The sequence below is a fragment of the Microcebus murinus genome, chromosome 20, assembly GCF_040939455.1.
Source record: "Microcebus murinus isolate Inina chromosome 20, M.murinus_Inina_mat1.0, whole genome shotgun sequence".
In the NCBI taxonomy this organism is placed as follows: domain Eukaryota; kingdom Metazoa; phylum Chordata; class Mammalia; order Primates; family Cheirogaleidae; genus Microcebus; species Microcebus murinus.
The window spans coordinates 40,651,328-40,671,349 of NC_134123.1; the positions used below are offsets into that span (position 1 = coordinate 40,651,328).

The 20,022-nt window shown below is 63.9% G+C and overlaps 5 pseudogenes; all 5 read right to left on the reverse strand.

Moving 5' to 3' along the window:
• Window positions 1–3,358: 3,358 nt before the first annotated feature.
• Window positions 3,359–3,477, reverse strand: LOC142862755 (uncharacterized; annotated as a pseudogene).
• A 3,421-nt stretch (window positions 3,478–6,898) lies between these two features.
• Window positions 6,899–7,017, reverse strand: LOC142862757 (uncharacterized; annotated as a pseudogene).
• A 3,419-nt stretch (window positions 7,018–10,436) lies between these two features.
• On the reverse strand, window positions 10,437–10,555 carry LOC142862758 (uncharacterized; annotated as a pseudogene).
• Window positions 10,556–13,976: 3,421 nt separating this feature from the next.
• LOC142862759 (uncharacterized) lies at window positions 13,977–14,095 on the reverse strand (annotated as a pseudogene).
• A 3,421-nt stretch (window positions 14,096–17,516) lies between these two features.
• Window positions 17,517–17,635, reverse strand: LOC142862760 (uncharacterized; annotated as a pseudogene).
• Between the last annotated feature and the right edge of the window lie 2,387 nt (window positions 17,636–20,022).

Genomic DNA, 20,022 nt, shown 5'->3' on the forward strand with positions numbered 1-20,022 from the left:
CTCTGCGCTTCCCCTCGCCGGCCGGGTCCGGCGGGCTCCGCGGGACTGGGGAGAGGGGCGGGGCGGCGTGGGGGGCTGTCCACACACACACACACACACACGCGTGCGCGCGCGCGCGAGATGGGCCTCCACGGGTGGACCCGCCAAGGTGGAGACCTTCCAGCCCCCCTCCTCTCCTCGCCTCGCCTCCTTCACCTACCCGCCCCCCACCCCCAGCGCGCCGCCGCTGCTGACTGCGCACGCGCGCGCGGGGCGCTCGACCTTTGCCCCCAGCCAGGGGCCGCCCTCCCCCACAAACCCTTTCAGCTGTGCCCCCCGCCCTGTGCGTGGGCTGCCGCCTATTCCCCAGGGCCAGGGCTGGGGCACAGCGCATGGGGGAGGGGAGCGAGTGTAGGGGCGTCTCTCGGGATGTGTCCCATGGGTGGGGTGGGGTGGGGTGGGGTGGGGTGGGGTGGGGTGGTTTGGGGGGCTCTGAAGAAATCAATCCCCTCTGTCTCCTCCCTCTGGAAAACCCCCAAGCCCTTGGAGAACTGCGGGCACCGCTACCGTGGGGGCCGGACCCTGCTCTGTGTCCTTCTCTGGCCCGGTCCAAGGGGCCTGGGCCTGGCCCGGGGTGGATTGGACCCCAACCACCCCGGGGTGTGGACTTGCTAAAAATCGGCGATGAGCTATTGGATTCGAGCTTCATCTGGGTCATTTCACTAATGAATGCTCCGAAAAGAGTTTCCTAATACATCTGTGAGGGTGGCAACTGAAAGAGAAATTTAAAGCTGACAGAATAGGCGAGGAAAGGCACAGGAGATTTCCAAACCCAGTAAGGAAGCCTTTCCCGAAATGGAAGAAAGAAAGGAGCAAATGAAAACACCGGTAGCCCGCCGGGGTCAGAGTCTGCTCCTTAGAGAAAGTACCCTGACCAGGTTCACCCGTGGGTGGGTGGCGAGCTAGCGGCATTCAGAAGAGCGAGGCCCGCAGTCTGTGCAGAAGACACCTGCACTCGGGCGTGTGTGGCGGCACGATTCACAAGCAGCTCAGATGTTAAACCAAGGAGAAGCCAGGGAGTTCCCAACGCCCCAGGTGTCCTCAGCCCACGACTGGCTGCTGTGAAAATGCGAAGCCCGGGTCCCGGTCTCAGAGCAGGACAACCAGGAGGTGTGATGTACACCCCGGGGTTCCCAGGAGGATCAGGCTGAAGCTTGGACTTGGCCTCAAAGTGTCCCCTCGCCTGGCCACCCCCTTCCCCTTCCTGCTCCTCTACTCCTGGTGCCCCTCCACCCAGGGGCCAGACCTTAAACAGTCACCCGCAAGAGAATCCTGGTCCCAAAGAAGCCTTCTGGGGGACCCGTGCTGAGAGAGGTTGTGGGCATGGCCCGCTGGGGCTCTGCCCGACCCAGGTCTGGGAGATGCAACCTCCCAGCTCTGGGTCCCTGCAGGAAGTGTCGGCAAGAACAGGGCCAGTCCTCCAAAGGCCCAGGTGCAGGGAGCCCAGGCCAAGCAGCCTGTGGAAGAAGCCACATGCCGTGCCACCCCGGGAACACGACTGTAGGTCACGGCCCCTGCCACCTCCTCCTCCTCCTCCTCCTCCTCCTGCTCCTCCTCCTCTCCCCGACATGGAGCAGGGCTCAGAGACACCTCAGACGCTGCTAGCAAAGTCCAAAGGGCATCGGTTGCTCCTCCAAAGCGCACCCCCGACCCCCAGCAGGCCGCGTTGTCCAGCCAGCCCCTGGGCCTCCCCGGGGTGCCCGGCACAAAAGTGCAGACACCCACCTGACTGGCAATATCAGCTTGAGGACGTTTCTGCCACTCTAAGGACCCGCAGGCCAGCTGGGCCTCCGGGCAGGCAGGACAGAGAGCCCCGGAATCCGACGCGGCGGAGAGCTGGGTGTACGTCCCCACCAGGAGGCGGTCCCCACCTCCACGGCTCTCCCCTCGCGGGGAGCGGCAGCCGCAGGGCCTCAGAGAAGACACCAGGCTGGGCCCCCGCGGCACAGTGGGGGCACGTGCCCCGCGCGAGACTGCTGCGGCCGCCCTGCTGCCGGGTTCCTGGAGGGCTTCCTGGAAGCAGCGTCCACACCAAGCCCTTGGAAGGCCCAGGCGACGGAGGAGCCCGAGGTGGGGAGGAGCGAGTCAGGCAGGGGCCAAGGTGATGGGCCGGGCGGGGAGGAGCGTGTCACGCAGGGGCAGAGGACGGTGACAGGCCGGGCGGGAAGGAGCCGGTCAGGCAGGGGACCAGGACAGTGACGGGCCTGGCGGGGGAGGAGCGCCTCAGGCTGGGGCAGAGGAGACTGGGCTGGGTAGGGGTCAGGGTTACAGTTAGGGCGCCATTCACAATCGCAAAGATGTGGAAGCGCCCCGAGTGCCCATCGATCCACGGGTGCATTAATGAAATGTGGCGCGTGGACACCACGGAGTGCCGTTCAGCTATGAGGAACAGCGGTGAGAGGGCACCTCTCGTGTTCTCCCGGCCAGAGCTGGAACCCGTTCCAGTAAGCCAAGTGTCCCAAGAACGGACACAAGAGCGCCACGTGCGCGCGCTCGCCGGCAGATTGGTAGGAACCGATGGACACCTAAGTGGACACAGAGGAATCGCCTTCATCGGGTGGGTGTCGGGCGGGCGTGGGGAGGGGATGGGCGTGCACATCCATTAGGAATGGGGTGGGTGCGCACCAACCGGGGCATGGGCGCACTTGAAGCTCTGACCCGAGGGGGGAGGCGGGGACAGGGCGATGCAGCTGACCTTAACATTGGTACCCCCACCATACGCTGGGAGAAAATGAGAAATAAATGAATCAGAAAACGGGGGGGAGGGGGGCACGGGCAATACATGTCACCTCAATACGTGGACTCCCATGATCTGCTCGGAGAGAGAGAGAAAAGGAAATGTAATCATAGAGATAAGAGACACCTTTTCAGAAAATGAATCCGAAAAGAAAAGTAAAATGAGGCCTGTGGAGCAGGTCTGCGTGTGACTCCGGATCCCCCAACATCCAGTGCCACCACCAAAGATTCCTACGTGTAGCCCGTAGAACCCCAAAAGCAACGGGACGAGTTCTGGTCACATACTCGCTCAAAATGACGTCCTGGAATTCTCCTGGAACTCCCTCCCCTCTCAGCCTCTCAAGGTTTCCTCCAGCGTGTCGGTTCCCACAGACCAGACCTTTGGTCTGACACCTGACAGTCCAGATGCCACGCATGCTGCCGCGTGGCGGCGGTGTCACGGCTCGGGACAAGAGGAGGCCCCACGGTGCGGGCTGGGGCGCCAGGCACCGCGACGGGCGCTGAGGGTGGGGGTGATCCCCCGGACCGCCGCCGCGCTCCCAGAAAGGGGACAGAACAAGAGGCAAAAAACAAAAAAAACAAAAGCCTACGGCACCCGGTATTCCCGGGCGGTCTCCCATCCAAGTACTAACCAGGCCCGACCCTGCTTAGCTTCGGAGATCAGACGAGACCGGGCGCGTTCAGGCCGGCTTGGCCGGAGACGGTGGAGGGCGCCCCTGCCCCGCTCAAGAAGCCGAGCCTCTCTGCGCTTCCCCTCGCCGGCCGGGTCCGGCGGGCTCCGCGGGACTGGGGAGAGGGGCGGGGCGGCGTGGGGGGCTGTACACACACACACACACACACACACACACACACACACACACACACACGCGTGCGCGCGCGCGCGAGATGGGCCTCCACGGGTGGACCCGCCAAGGTGGAGACCTTCCAGCCCCCCTCCTCTCCTCGCCTCGCCTCCTTCACCTACCCGCCCCCCACCCCCAGCGCGCCGCCGCTGCTGACTGCGCACGCGCGCGCGGGGCGCTCGACCTTTGCCCCCAGCCAGGGGCCGCCCTCCCCCACAAACCCTTTCAGCTGTGCCCCCCGCCCTGTGCGTGGGCTGCCGCCTATTCCCCAGGGCCAGGGCTGGGGCACAGCGCATGGGGGAGGGGAGCGAGTGTAGGGGCGTCTCTCGGGATGTGTCCCATGGGTGGGGTGGGGTGGGGTGGGGTGGGGTGGGGTGGGGTGGTTTGGGGGGCTCTGAAGAAATCAATCCCCTCTGTCTCCTCCCTCTGGAAAACCCCCAAGCCCTTGGAGAACTGCGGGCACCGCTACCGTGGGGGCCGGACCCTGCTCTGTGTCCTTCTCTGGCCCGGTCCAAGGGGCCTGGGCCTGGCCCGGGGTGGATTGGACCCCAACCACCCCGGGGTGTGGACTTGCTAAAAATCGGCGATGAGCTATTGGATTCGAGCTTCATCTGGGTCATTTCACTAATGAATGCTCCGAAAAGAGTTTCCTAATACATCTGTGAGGGTGGCAACTGAAAGAGAAATTTAAAGCTGACAGAATAGGCGAGGAAAGGCACAGGAGATTTCCAAACCCAGTAAGGAAGCCTTTCCCGAAATGGAAGAAAGAAAGGAGCAAATGAAAACACCGGTAGCCCGCCGGGGTCAGAGTCTGCTCCTTAGAGAAAGTACCCTGACCAGGTTCACCCGTGGGTGGGTGGCGAGCTAGCGGCATTCAGAAGAGCGAGGCCCGCAGTCTGTGCAGAAGACACCTGCACTCGGGCGTGTGTGGCGGCACGATTCACAAGCAGCTCAGATGTTAAACCAAGGAGAAGCCAGGGAGTTCCCAACGCCCCAGGTGTCCTCAGCCCACGACTGGCTGCTGTGAAAATGCGAAGCCCGGGTCCCGGTCTCAGAGCAGGACAACCAGGAGGTGTGATGTACACCCCGGGGTTCCCAGGAGGATCAGGCTGAAGCTTGGACTTGGCCTCAAAGTGTCCCCTCGCCTGGCCACCCCCTTCCCCTTCCTGCTCCTCTACTCCTGGTGCCCCTCCACCCAGGGGCCAGACCTTAAACAGTCACCCGCAAGAGAATCCTGGTCCCAAAGAAGCCTTCTGGGGGACCCGTGCTGAGAGAGGTTGTGGGCATGGCCCGCTGGGGCTCTGCCCGACCCAGGTCTGGGAGATGCAACCTCCCAGCTCTGGGTCCCTGCAGGAAGTGTCGGCAAGAACAGGGCCAGTCCTCCAAAGGCCCAGGTGCAGGGAGCCCAGGCCAAGCAGCCTGTGGAAGAAGCCACATGCCGTGCCACCCCGGGAACACGACTGTAGGTCACGGCCCCTGCCACCTCCTCCTCCTCCTCCTCCTCCTCCTGCTCCTCCTCCTCTCCCCGACATGGAGCAGGGCTCAGAGACACCTCAGACGCTGCTAGCAAAGTCCAAAGGGCATCGGTTGCTCCTCCAAAGCGCACCCCCGACCCCCAGCAGGCCGCGTTGTCCAGCCAGCCCCTGGGCCTCCCCGGGGTGCCCGGCACAAAAGTGCAGACACCCACCTGACTGGCAATATCAGCTTGAGGACGTTTCTGCCACTCTAAGGACCCGCAGGCCAGCTGGGCCTCCGGGCAGGCAGGACAGAGAGCCCCGGAATCCGACGCGGCGGAGAGCTGGGTGTACGTCCCCACCAGGAGGCGGTCCCCACCTCCACGGCTCTCCCCTCGCGGGGAGCGGCAGCCGCAGGGCCTCAGAGAAGACACCAGGCTGGGCCCCCGCGGCACAGTGGGGGCACGTGCCCCGCGCGAGACTGCTGCGGCCGCCCTGCTGCCGGGTTCCTGGAGGGCTTCCTGGAAGCAGCGTCCACACCAAGCCCTTGGAAGGCCCAGGCGACGGAGGAGCCCGAGGTGGGGAGGAGCGAGTCAGGCAGGGGCCAAGGTGATGGGCCGGGCGGGGAGGAGCGTGTCACGCAGGGGCAGAGGACGGTGACAGGCCGGGCGGGAAGGAGCCGGTCAGGCAGGGGACCAGGACAGTGACGGGCCTGGCGGGGGAGGAGCGCCTCAGGCTGGGGCAGAGGAGACTGGGCTGGGTAGGGGTCAGGGTTACAGTTAGGGCGCCATTCACAATCGCAAAGATGTGGAAGCGCCCCGAGTGCCCATCGATCCACGGGTGCATTAATGAAATGTGGCGCGTGGACACCACGGAGTGCCGTTCAGCTATGAGGAACAGCGGTGAGAGGGCACCTCTCGTGTTCTCCCGGCCAGAGCTGGAACCCGTTCCAGTAAGCCAAGTGTCCCAAGAACGGACACAAGAGCGCCACGTGCGCGCGCTCGCCGGCAGATTGGTAGGAACCGATGGACACCTAAGTGGACACAGAGGAATCGCCTTCATCGGGTGGGTGTCGGGCGGGCGTGGGGAGGGGATGGGCGTGCACATCCATTAGGAATGGGGTGGGTGCGCACCAACCGGGGCATGGGCGCACTTGAAGCTCTGACCCGAGGGGGGAGGCGGGGACAGGGCGATGCAGCTGACCTTAACATTGGTACCCCCACCATACGCTGGGAGAAAATGAGAAATAAATGAATCAGAAAACGGGGGGGAGGGGGGCACGGGCAATACATGTCACCTCAATACGTGGACTCCCATGATCTGCTCGGAGAGAGAGAGAAAAGGAAATGTAATCATAGAGATAAGAGACACCTTTTCAGAAAATGAATCCGAAAAGAAAAGTAAAATGAGGCCTGTGGAGCAGGTCTGCGTGTGACTCCGGATCCCCCAACATCCAGTGCCACCACCAAAGATTCCTACGTGTAGCCCGTAGAACCCCAAAAGCAACGGGACGAGTTCTGGTCACATACTCGCTCAAAATGACGTCCTGGAATTCTCCTGGAACTCCCTCCCCTCTCAGCCTCTCAAGGTTTCCTCCAGCGTGTCGGTTCCCACAGACCAGACCTTTGGTCTGACACCTGACAGTCCAGATGCCACGCATGCTGCCGCGTGGCGGCGGTGTCACGGCTCGGGACAAGAGGAGGCCCCACGGTGCGGGCTGGGGCGCCAGGCACCGCGACGGGCGCTGAGGGTGGGGGTGATCCCCCGGACCGCCGCCGCGCTCCCAGAAAGGGGACAGAACAAGAGGCAAAAAACAAAAAAAACAAAAGCCTACGGCACCCGGTATTCCCGGGCGGTCTCCCATCCAAGTACTAACCAGGCCCGACCCTGCTTAGCTTCGGAGATCAGACGAGACCGGGCGCGTTCAGGCCGGCTTGGCCGGAGACGGTGGAGGGCGCCCCTGCCCCGCTCAAGAAGCCGAGCCTCTCTGCGCTTCCCCTCGCCGGCCGGGTCCGGCGGGCTCCGCGGGACTGGGGAGAGGGGCGGGGCGGCGTGGGGGGCTGTACACACACACACACACACACACACACACACACACACACACACACGCGTGCGCGCGCGCGCGAGATGGGCCTCCACGGGTGGACCCGCCAAGGTGGAGACCTTCCAGCCCCCCTCCTCTCCTCGCCTCGCCTCCTTCACCTACCCGCCCCCCACCCCCAGCGCGCCGCCGCTGCTGACTGCGCACGCGCGCGCGGGGCGCTCGACCTTTGCCCCCAGCCAGGGGCCGCCCTCCCCCACAAACCCTTTCAGCTGTGCCCCCCGCCCTGTGCGTGGGCTGCCGCCTATTCCCCAGGGCCAGGGCTGGGGCACAGCGCATGGGGGAGGGGAGCGAGTGTAGGGGCGTCTCTCGGGATGTGTCCCATGGGTGGGGTGGGGTGGGGTGGGGTGGGGTGGGGTGGGGTGGTTTGGGGGGCTCTGAAGAAATCAATCCCCTCTGTCTCCTCCCTCTGGAAAACCCCCAAGCCCTTGGAGAACTGCGGGCACCGCTACCGTGGGGGCCGGACCCTGCTCTGTGTCCTTCTCTGGCCCGGTCCAAGGGGCCTGGGCCTGGCCCGGGGTGGATTGGACCCCAACCACCCCGGGGTGTGGACTTGCTAAAAATCGGCGATGAGCTATTGGATTCGAGCTTCATCTGGGTCATTTCACTAATGAATGCTCCGAAAAGAGTTTCCTAATACATCTGTGAGGGTGGCAACTGAAAGAGAAATTTAAAGCTGACAGAATAGGCGAGGAAAGGCACAGGAGATTTCCAAACCCAGTAAGGAAGCCTTTCCCGAAATGGAAGAAAGAAAGGAGCAAATGAAAACACCGGTAGCCCGCCGGGGTCAGAGTCTGCTCCTTAGAGAAAGTACCCTGACCAGGTTCACCCGTGGGTGGGTGGCGAGCTAGCGGCATTCAGAAGAGCGAGGCCCGCAGTCTGTGCAGAAGACACCTGCACTCGGGCGTGTGTGGCGGCACGATTCACAAGCAGCTCAGATGTTAAACCAAGGAGAAGCCAGGGAGTTCCCAACGCCCCAGGTGTCCTCAGCCCACGACTGGCTGCTGTGAAAATGCGAAGCCCGGGTCCCGGTCTCAGAGCAGGACAACCAGGAGGTGTGATGTACACCCCGGGGTTCCCAGGAGGATCAGGCTGAAGCTTGGACTTGGCCTCAAAGTGTCCCCTCGCCTGGCCACCCCCTTCCCCTTCCTGCTCCTCTACTCCTGGTGCCCCTCCACCCAGGGGCCAGACCTTAAACAGTCACCCGCAAGAGAATCCTGGTCCCAAAGAAGCCTTCTGGGGGACCCGTGCTGAGAGAGGTTGTGGGCATGGCCCGCTGGGGCTCTGCCCGACCCAGGTCTGGGAGATGCAACCTCCCAGCTCTGGGTCCCTGCAGGAAGTGTCGGCAAGAACAGGGCCAGTCCTCCAAAGGCCCAGGTGCAGGGAGCCCAGGCCAAGCAGCCTGTGGAAGAAGCCACATGCCGTGCCACCCCGGGAACACGACTGTAGGTCACGGCCCCTGCCACCTCCTCCTCCTCCTCCTCCTCCTCCTGCTCCTCCTCCTCTCCCCGACATGGAGCAGGGCTCAGAGACACCTCAGACGCTGCTAGCAAAGTCCAAAGGGCATCGGTTGCTCCTCCAAAGCGCACCCCCGACCCCCAGCAGGCCGCGTTGTCCAGCCAGCCCCTGGGCCTCCCCGGGGTGCCCGGCACAAAAGTGCAGACACCCACCTGACTGGCAATATCAGCTTGAGGACGTTTCTGCCACTCTAAGGACCCGCAGGCCAGCTGGGCCTCCGGGCAGGCAGGACAGAGAGCCCCGGAATCCGACGCGGCGGAGAGCTGGGTGTACGTCCCCACCAGGAGGCGGTCCCCACCTCCACGGCTCTCCCCTCGCGGGGAGCGGCAGCCGCAGGGCCTCAGAGAAGACACCAGGCTGGGCCCCCGCGGCACAGTGGGGGCACGTGCCCCGCGCGAGACTGCTGCGGCCGCCCTGCTGCCGGGTTCCTGGAGGGCTTCCTGGAAGCAGCGTCCACACCAAGCCCTTGGAAGGCCCAGGCGACGGAGGAGCCCGAGGTGGGGAGGAGCGAGTCAGGCAGGGGCCAAGGTGATGGGCCGGGCGGGGAGGAGCGTGTCACGCAGGGGCAGAGGACGGTGACAGGCCGGGCGGGAAGGAGCCGGTCAGGCAGGGGACCAGGACAGTGACGGGCCTGGCGGGGGAGGAGCGCCTCAGGCTGGGGCAGAGGAGACTGGGCTGGGTAGGGGTCAGGGTTACAGTTAGGGCGCCATTCACAATCGCAAAGATGTGGAAGCGCCCCGAGTGCCCATCGATCCACGGGTGCATTAATGAAATGTGGCGCGTGGACACCACGGAGTGCCGTTCAGCTATGAGGAACAGCGGTGAGAGGGCACCTCTCGTGTTCTCCCGGCCAGAGCTGGAACCCGTTCCAGTAAGCCAAGTGTCCCAAGAACGGACACAAGAGCGCCACGTGCGCGCGCTCGCCGGCAGATTGGTAGGAACCGATGGACACCTAAGTGGACACAGAGGAATCGCCTTCATCGGGTGGGTGTCGGGCGGGCGTGGGGAGGGGATGGGCGTGCACATCCATTAGGAATGGGGTGGGTGCGCACCAACCGGGGCATGGGCGCACTTGAAGCTCTGACCCGAGGGGGGAGGCGGGGACAGGGCGATGCAGCTGACCTTAACATTGGTACCCCCACCATACGCTGGGAGAAAATGAGAAATAAATGAATCAGAAAACGGGGGGGAGGGGGGCACGGGCAATACATGTCACCTCAATACGTGGACTCCCATGATCTGCTCGGAGAGAGAGAGAAAAGGAAATGTAATCATAGAGATAAGAGACACCTTTTCAGAAAATGAATCCGAAAAGAAAAGTAAAATGAGGCCTGTGGAGCAGGTCTGCGTGTGACTCCGGATCCCCCAACATCCAGTGCCACCACCAAAGATTCCTACGTGTAGCCCGTAGAACCCCAAAAGCAACGGGACGAGTTCTGGTCACATACTCGCTCAAAATGACGTCCTGGAATTCTCCTGGAACTCCCTCCCCTCTCAGCCTCTCAAGGTTTCCTCCAGCGTGTCGGTTCCCACAGACCAGACCTTTGGTCTGACACCTGACAGTCCAGATGCCACGCATGCTGCCGCGTGGCGGCGGTGTCACGGCTCGGGACAAGAGGAGGCCCCACGGTGCGGGCTGGGGCGCCAGGCACCGCGACGGGCGCTGAGGGTGGGGGTGATCCCCCGGACCGCCGCCGCGCTCCCAGAAAGGGGACAGAACAAGAGGCAAAAAACAAAAAAAACAAAAGCCTACGGCACCCGGTATTCCCGGGCGGTCTCCCATCCAAGTACTAACCAGGCCCGACCCTGCTTAGCTTCGGAGATCAGACGAGACCGGGCGCGTTCAGGCCGGCTTGGCCGGAGACGGTGGAGGGCGCCCCTGCCCCGCTCAAGAAGCCGAGCCTCTCTGCGCTTCCCCTCGCCGGCCGGGTCCGGCGGGCTCCGCGGGACTGGGGAGAGGGGCGGGGCGGCGTGGGGGGCTGTACACACACACACACACACACACACACACACACACACACACACACACGCGTGCGCGCGCGCGCGAGATGGGCCTCCACGGGTGGACCCGCCAAGGTGGAGACCTTCCAGCCCCCCTCCTCTCCTCGCCTCGCCTCCTTCACCTACCCGCCCCCCACCCCCAGCGCGCCGCCGCTGCTGACTGCGCACGCGCGCGCGGGGCGCTCGACCTTTGCCCCCAGCCAGGGGCCGCCCTCCCCCACAAACCCTTTCAGCTGTGCCCCCCGCCCTGTGCGTGGGCTGCCGCCTATTCCCCAGGGCCAGGGCTGGGGCACAGCGCATGGGGGAGGGGAGCGAGTGTAGGGGCGTCTCTCGGGATGTGTCCCATGGGTGGGGTGGGGTGGGGTGGGGTGGGGTGGGGTGGGGTGGTTTGGGGGGCTCTGAAGAAATCAATCCCCTCTGTCTCCTCCCTCTGGAAAACCCCCAAGCCCTTGGAGAACTGCGGGCACCGCTACCGTGGGGGCCGGACCCTGCTCTGTGTCCTTCTCTGGCCCGGTCCAAGGGGCCTGGGCCTGGCCCGGGGTGGATTGGACCCCAACCACCCCGGGGTGTGGACTTGCTAAAAATCGGCGATGAGCTATTGGATTCGAGCTTCATCTGGGTCATTTCACTAATGAATGCTCCGAAAAGAGTTTCCTAATACATCTGTGAGGGTGGCAACTGAAAGAGAAATTTAAAGCTGACAGAATAGGCGAGGAAAGGCACAGGAGATTTCCAAACCCAGTAAGGAAGCCTTTCCCGAAATGGAAGAAAGAAAGGAGCAAATGAAAACACCGGTAGCCCGCCGGGGTCAGAGTCTGCTCCTTAGAGAAAGTACCCTGACCAGGTTCACCCGTGGGTGGGTGGCGAGCTAGCGGCATTCAGAAGAGCGAGGCCCGCAGTCTGTGCAGAAGACACCTGCACTCGGGCGTGTGTGGCGGCACGATTCACAAGCAGCTCAGATGTTAAACCAAGGAGAAGCCAGGGAGTTCCCAACGCCCCAGGTGTCCTCAGCCCACGACTGGCTGCTGTGAAAATGCGAAGCCCGGGTCCCGGTCTCAGAGCAGGACAACCAGGAGGTGTGATGTACACCCCGGGGTTCCCAGGAGGATCAGGCTGAAGCTTGGACTTGGCCTCAAAGTGTCCCCTCGCCTGGCCACCCCCTTCCCCTTCCTGCTCCTCTACTCCTGGTGCCCCTCCACCCAGGGGCCAGACCTTAAACAGTCACCCGCAAGAGAATCCTGGTCCCAAAGAAGCCTTCTGGGGGACCCGTGCTGAGAGAGGTTGTGGGCATGGCCCGCTGGGGCTCTGCCCGACCCAGGTCTGGGAGATGCAACCTCCCAGCTCTGGGTCCCTGCAGGAAGTGTCGGCAAGAACAGGGCCAGTCCTCCAAAGGCCCAGGTGCAGGGAGCCCAGGCCAAGCAGCCTGTGGAAGAAGCCACATGCCGTGCCACCCCGGGAACACGACTGTAGGTCACGGCCCCTGCCACCTCCTCCTCCTCCTCCTCCTCCTCCTGCTCCTCCTCCTCTCCCCGACATGGAGCAGGGCTCAGAGACACCTCAGACGCTGCTAGCAAAGTCCAAAGGGCATCGGTTGCTCCTCCAAAGCGCACCCCCGACCCCCAGCAGGCCGCGTTGTCCAGCCAGCCCCTGGGCCTCCCCGGGGTGCCCGGCACAAAAGTGCAGACACCCACCTGACTGGCAATATCAGCTTGAGGACGTTTCTGCCACTCTAAGGACCCGCAGGCCAGCTGGGCCTCCGGGCAGGCAGGACAGAGAGCCCCGGAATCCGACGCGGCGGAGAGCTGGGTGTACGTCCCCACCAGGAGGCGGTCCCCACCTCCACGGCTCTCCCCTCGCGGGGAGCGGCAGCCGCAGGGCCTCAGAGAAGACACCAGGCTGGGCCCCCGCGGCACAGTGGGGGCACGTGCCCCGCGCGAGACTGCTGCGGCCGCCCTGCTGCCGGGTTCCTGGAGGGCTTCCTGGAAGCAGCGTCCACACCAAGCCCTTGGAAGGCCCAGGCGACGGAGGAGCCCGAGGTGGGGAGGAGCGAGTCAGGCAGGGGCCAAGGTGATGGGCCGGGCGGGGAGGAGCGTGTCACGCAGGGGCAGAGGACGGTGACAGGCCGGGCGGGAAGGAGCCGGTCAGGCAGGGGACCAGGACAGTGACGGGCCTGGCGGGGGAGGAGCGCCTCAGGCTGGGGCAGAGGAGACTGGGCTGGGTAGGGGTCAGGGTTACAGTTAGGGCGCCATTCACAATCGCAAAGATGTGGAAGCGCCCCGAGTGCCCATCGATCCACGGGTGCATTAATGAAATGTGGCGCGTGGACACCACGGAGTGCCGTTCAGCTATGAGGAACAGCGGTGAGAGGGCACCTCTCGTGTTCTCCCGGCCAGAGCTGGAACCCGTTCCAGTAAGCCAAGTGTCCCAAGAACGGACACAAGAGCGCCACGTGCGCGCGCTCGCCGGCAGATTGGTAGGAACCGATGGACACCTAAGTGGACACAGAGGAATCGCCTTCATCGGGTGGGTGTCGGGCGGGCGTGGGGAGGGGATGGGCGTGCACATCCATTAGGAATGGGGTGGGTGCGCACCAACCGGGGCATGGGCGCACTTGAAGCTCTGACCCGAGGGGGGAGGCGGGGACAGGGTGATGCAGCTGACCTTAACATTGGTACCCCCACCATACGCTGGGAGAAAATGAGAAATAAATGAATCAGAAAACGGGGGGGAGGGGGGCACGGGCAATACATGTCACCTCAATACGTGGACTCCCATGATCTGCTCGGAGAGAGAGAGAAAAGGAAATGTAATCATAGAGATAAGAGACACCTTTTCAGAAAATGAATCCGAAAAGAAAAGTAAAATGAGGCCTGTGGAGCAGGTCTGCGTGTGACTCCGGATCCCCCAACATCCAGTGCCACCACCAAAGATTCCTACGTGTAGCCCGTAGAACCCCAAAAGCAACGGGACGAGTTCTGGTCACATACTCGCTCAAAATGACGTCCTGGAATTCTCCTGGAACTCCCTCCCCTCTCAGCCTCTCAAGGTTTCCTCCAGCGTGTCGGTTCCCACAGACCAGACCTTTGGTCTGACACCTGACAGTCCAGATGCCACGCATGCTGCCGCGTGGCGGCGGTGTCACGGCTCGGGACAAGAGGAGGCCCCACGGTGCGGGCTGGGGCGCCAGGCACCGCGACGGGCGCTGAGGGTGGGGGTGATCCCCCGGACCGCCGCCGCGCTCCCAGAAAGGGGACAGAACAAGAGGCAAAAAACAAAAAAAACAAAAGCCTACGGCACCCGGTATTCCCGGGCGGTCTCCCATCCAAGTACTAACCAGGCCCGACCCTGCTTAGCTTCGGAGATCAGACGAGACCGGGCGCGTTCAGGCCGGCTTGGCCGGAGACGGTGGAGGGCGCCCCTGCCCCGCTCAAGAAGCCGAGCCTCTCTGCGCTTCCCCTCGCCGGCCGGGTCCGGCGGGCTCCGCGGGACTGGGGAGAGGGGCGGGGCGGCGTGGGGGGCTGTACACACACACACACACACACACACACACACACACACACACACACACGCGTGCGCGCGCGCGCGAGATGGGCCTCCACGGGTGGACCCGCCAAGGTGGAGACCTTCCAGCCCCCCTCCTCTCCTCGCCTCGCCTCCTTCACCTACCCGCCCCCCACCCCCAGCGCGCCGCCGCTGCTGACTGCGCACGCGCGCGCGGGGCGCTCGACCTTTGCCCCCAGCCAGGGGCCGCCCTCCCCCACAAACCCTTTCAGCTGTGCCCCCCGCCCTGTGCGTGGGCTGCCGCCTATTCCCCAGGGCCAGGGCTGGGGCACAGCGCATGGGGGAGGGGAGCGAGTGTAGGGGCGTCTCTCGGGATGTGTCCCATGGGTGGGGTGGGGTGGGGTGGGGTGGGGTGGGGTGGGGTGGTTTGGGGGGCTCTGAAGAAATCAATCCCCTCTGTCTCCTCCCTCTGGAAAACCCCCAAGCCCTTGGAGAACTGCGGGCACCGCTACCGTGGGGGCCGGACCCTGCTCTGTGTCCTTCTCTGGCCCGGTCCAAGGGGCCTGGGCCTGGCCCGGGGTGGATTGGACCCCAACCACCCCGGGGTGTGGACTTGCTAAAAATCGGCGATGAGCTATTGGATTCGAGCTTCATCTGGGTCATTTCACTAATGAATGCTCCGAAAAGAGTTTCCTAATACATCTGTGAGGGTGGCAACTGAAAGAGAAATTTAAAGCTGACAGAATAGGCGAGGAAAGGCACAGGAGATTTCCAAACCCAGTAAGGAAGCCTTTCCCGAAATGGAAGAAAGAAAGGAGCAAATGAAAACACCGGTAGCCCGCCGGGGTCAGAGTCTGCTCCTTAGAGAAAGTACCCTGACCAGGTTCACCCGTGGGTGGGTGGCGAGCTAGCGGCATTCAGAAGAGCGAGGCCCGCAGTCTGTGCAGAAGACACCTGCACTCGGGCGTGTGTGGCGGCACGATTCACAAGCAGCTCAGATGTTAAACCAAGGAGAAGCCAGGGAGTTCCCAACGCCCCAGGTGTCCTCAGCCCACGACTGGCTGCTGTGAAAATGCGAAGCCCGGGTCCCGGTCTCAGAGCAGGACAACCAGGAGGTGTGATGTACACCCCGGGGTTCCCAGGAGGATCAGGCTGAAGCTTGGACTTGGCCTCAAAGTGTCCCCTCGCCTGGCCACCCCCTTCCCCTTCCTGCTCCTCTACTCCTGGTGCCCCTCCACCCAGGGGCCAGACCTTAAACAGTCACCCGCAAGAGAATCCTGGTCCCAAAGAAGCCTTCTGGGGGACCCGTGCTGAGAGAGGTTGTGGGCATGGCCCGCTGGGGCTCTGCCCGACCCAGGTCTGGGAGATGCAACCTCCCAGCTCTGGGTCCCTGCAGGAAGTGTCGGCAAGAACAGGGCCAGTCCTCCAAAGGCCCAGGTGCAGGGAGCCCAGGCCAAGCAGCCTGTGGAAGAAGCCACATGCCGTGCCACCCCGGGAACACGACTGTAGGTCACGGCCCCTGCCACCTCCTCCTCCTCCTCCTCCTCCTCCTGCTCCTCCTCCTCTCCCCGACATGGAGCAGGGCTCAGAGACACCTCAGACGCTGCTAGCAAAGTCCAAAGGGCATCGGTTGCTCCTCCAAAGCGCACCCCCGACCCCCAGCAGGCCGCGTTGTCCAGCCAGCCCCTGGGCCTCCCCGGGGTGCCCGGCACAAAAGTGCAGACACCCACCTGACTGGCAATATCAGCTTGAGGACGTTTCTGCCACTCTAAGGACCCGCAGGCCAGCTGGGCCTCCGGGCAGGCAGGACAGAGAGCCCCGGAATCCGACGCGGCGGAGAGCTGGGTGTACGTCCCCACCAGGAGGCGGTCCCCACCTCCACGGCTCTCCCCTCGCGGGGAGCGGCAGCCGCAGGGCCTCAGAGAAGACACCAGGCTGGGCCCCCGCGGCACAGTGGGGGCACGTGCCCCGCGCGAGACTGCTGCGGCCGCCCTGCTGCCGGGTTCCTGGAGGGCTTCCTGGAAGCAGCGTCCACACCAAGCCCTTGGAAGGCCCAGGCGACGGAGGAGCCCGAGGTGGGGAGGAGCGAGTCAGGCAGGGGCCAAGGTGATGGGCCGGGCGGGGAGGAGCGTGTCACGCAGGGGCAGAGGACGGTGACAGGCCGGGCGGGAAGGAGCCGGTCAGGCAGGGGACCAGGACAGTGACGGGCCTGGCGGGGGAGGAGCGCCTCAGGCTGGGGCAGAGGAGACTGGGCTGGGTAGGGGTCAGGGTTACAGTTAGGGCGCCATTCACAATCGCAAAGATGTGGAAGCGCCCCGAGTGCCCATCGATCCACGGGTGCATTAATGAAATGTGGCGCGTGGACACCACGGAGTGCCGTTCAGCTATGAGGAACAGCGGTGAGAGGGCACCTCTCGTGTTCTCCCGGCCAGAGCTGGAACCCGTTCCAGTAAGCCAAGTGTCCCAAGAACGGACACAAGAGCGCCACGTGCGCGCGCTCGCCGGCAGATTGGTAGGAACCGATGGACACCTAAGTGGACACAGAGGAATCGCCTTCATCGGGTGGGTGTCGGGCGGGCGTGGGGAGGGGATGGGCGTGCACATCCATTAGGAATGGGGTGGGTGCGCACCAACCGGGGCATGGGCGCACTTGAAGCTCTGACCCGAGGGGGGAGGCGGGGACAGGGCGATGCAGCTGACCTTAACATTGGTACCCCCACCATACGCTGGGAGAAAATGAGAAATAAATGAATCAGAAAACGGGGGGGAGGGGGGCACGGGCAATACATGTCACCTCAATACGTGGACTCCCATGATCTGCTCGGAGAGAGAGAGAAAAGGAAATGTAATCATAGAGATAAGAGACACCTTTTCAGAAAATGAATCCGAAAAGAAAAGTAAAATGAGGCCTGTGGAGCAGGTCTGCGTGTGACTCCGGATCCCCCAACATCCAGTGCCACCACCAAAGATTCCTACGTGTAGCCCGTAGAACCCCAAAAGCAACGGGACGAGTTCTGGTCACATACTCGCTCAAAATGACGTCCTGGAATTCTCCTGGAACTCCCTCCCCTCTCAGCCTCTCAAGGTTTCCTCCAGCGTGTCGGTTCCCACAGACCAGACCTTTGGTCTGACACCTGACAGTCCAGATGCCACGCATGCTGCCGCGTGGCGGCGGTGTCACGGCTCGGGACAAGAGGAGGCCCCACGGTGCGGGCTGGGGCGCCAGGCACCGCGACGGGCGCTGAGGGTGGGGGTGATCCCCCGGACCGCCGCCGCGCTCCCAGAAAGGGGACAGAACAAGAGGCAAAAAACAAAAAAAACAAAAGCCTACGGCACCCGGTATTCCCGGGCGGTCTCCCATCCAAGTACTAACCAGGCCCGACCCTGCTTAGCTTCGGAGATCAGACGAGACCGGGCGCGTTCAGGCCGGCTTGGCCGGAGACGGTGGAGGGCGCCCCTGCCCCGCTCAAGAAGCCGAGCCTCTCTGCGCTTCCCCTCGCCGGCCGGGTCCGGCGGGCTCCGCGGGACTGGGGAGAGGGGCGGGGCGGCGTGGGGGGCTGTACACACACACACACACACACACACACACACACACACACACACACACGCGTGCGCGCGCGCGCGAGATGGGCCTCCACGGGTGGACCCGCCAAGGTGGAGACCTTCCAGCCCCCCTCCTCTCCTCGCCTCGCCTCCTTCACCTACCCGCCCCCCACCCCCAGCGCGCCGCCGCTGCTGACTGCGCACGCGCGCGCGGGGCGCTCGACCTTTGCCCCCAGCCAGGGGCCGCCCTCCCCCACAAACCCTTTCAGCTGTGCCCCCCGCCCTGTGCGTGGGCTGCCGCCTATTCCCCAGGGCCAGGGCTGGGGCACAGCGCATGGGGGAGGGGAGCGAGTGTAGGGGCGTCTCTCGGGATGTGTCCCATGGGTGGGGTGGGGTGGGGTGGGGTGGGGTGGGGTGGGGTGGTTTGGGGGGCTCTGAAGAAATCAATCCCCTCTGTCTCCTCCCTCTGGAAAACCCCCAAGCCCTTGGAGAACTGCGGGCACCGCTACCGTGGGGGCCGGACCCTGCTCTGTGTCCTTCTCTGGCCCGGTCCAAGGGGCCTGGGCCTGGCCCGGGGTGGATTGGACCCCAACCACCCCGGGGTGTGGACTTGCTAAAAATCGGCGATGAGCTATTGGATTCGAGCTTCATCTGGGTCATTTCACTAATGAATGCTCCGAAAAGAGTTTCCTAATACATCTGTGAGGGTGGCAACTGAAAGAGAAATTTAAAGCTGACAGAATAGGCGAGGAAAGGCACAGGAGATTTCCAAACCCAGTAAGGAAGCCTTTCCCGAAATGGAAGAAAGAAAGGAGCAAATGAAAACACCGGTAGCCCGCCGGGGTCAGAGTCTGCTCCTTAGAGAAAGTACCCTGACCAGGTTCACCCGTGGGTGGGTGGCGAGCTAGCGGCATTCAGAAGAGCGAGGCCCGCAGTCTGTGCAGAAGACACCTGCACTCGGGCGTGTGTGGCGGCACGATTCACAAGCAGCTCAGATGTTAAACCAAGGAGAAGCCAGGGAGTTCCCAACGCCCCAGGTGTCCTCAGCCCACGACTGGCTGCTGTGAAAATGCGAAGCCCGGGTCCCGGTCTCAGAGCAGGACAACCAGGAGGTGTGATGTACACCCCGGGGTTCCCAGGAGGATCAGGCTGAAGCTTGGACTTGGCCTCAAAGTGTCCCCTCGCCTGGCCACCCCCTTCCCCTTCCTGCTCCTCTACTCCTGGTGCCCCTCCACCCAGGGGCCAGACCTTAAACAGTCACCCGCAAGAGAATCCTGGTCCCAAAGAAGCCTTCTGGGGGACCCGTGCTGAGAGAGGTTGTGGGCATGGCCCGCTGGGGCTCTGCCCGACCCAGGTCTGGGAGATGCAACCTCCCAGCTCTGGGTCCCTGCAGGAAGTGTCGGCAAGAACAGGGCCAGTCCTCCAAAGGCCCAGGTGCAGGGAGCCCAGGCCAAGCAGCCTGTGGAAGAAGCCACATGCCGTGCCACCCCGGGAACACGACTGTAGGTCACGGCCCCTGCCACCTCCTCCTCCTCCTCCTCCTCCTCCTGCTCCTCCTCCTCTCCCCGACATGGAGCAGGGCTCAGAGACACCTCAGACGCTGCTAGCAAAGTCCAAAGGGCATCGGTTGCTCCTCCAAAGCGCACCCCCGACCCCCAGCAGGCCGCGTTGTCCAGCCAGCCCCTGGGCCTCCCCGGGGTGCCCGGCACAAAAGTGCAGACACCCACCTGACTGGCAATATCAGCTTGAGGACGTTTCTGCCACTCTAAGGACCCGCAGGCCAGCTGGGCCTCCGGGCAGGCAGGACAGAGAGCCCCGGAATCCGACGCGGCGGAGAGCTGGGTGTACGTCCCCACCAGGAGGCGGTCCCCACCTCCACGGCTCTCCCCTCGCGGGGAGCGGCAGCCGCAGGGCCTCAGAGAAGACACCAGGCTGGGCCCCCGCGGCACAGTGGGGGCACGTGCCCCGCGCGAGACTGCTGCGGCCGCCCTGCTGCCGGGTTCCTGGAGGGCTTCCTGGAAGCAGCGTCCACACCAAGCCCTTGGAAGGCCCAGGCGACGGAGGAGCCCGAGGTGGGGAGGAGCGAGTCAGGCAGGGGCCAAGGTGATGGGCCGGGCGGGGAGGAGCGTGTCACGCAGGGGCAGAGGACGGTGACAGGCCGGGCGGGAAGGAGCCGGTCAGGCAGGGGACCAGGACAGTGACGGGCCTGGCGGGGGAGGAGCGCCTCAGGCTGGGGCAGAGGAGACTGGGCTGGGTAGGGGTCAGGGTTACAGTTAGGGCGCCATTC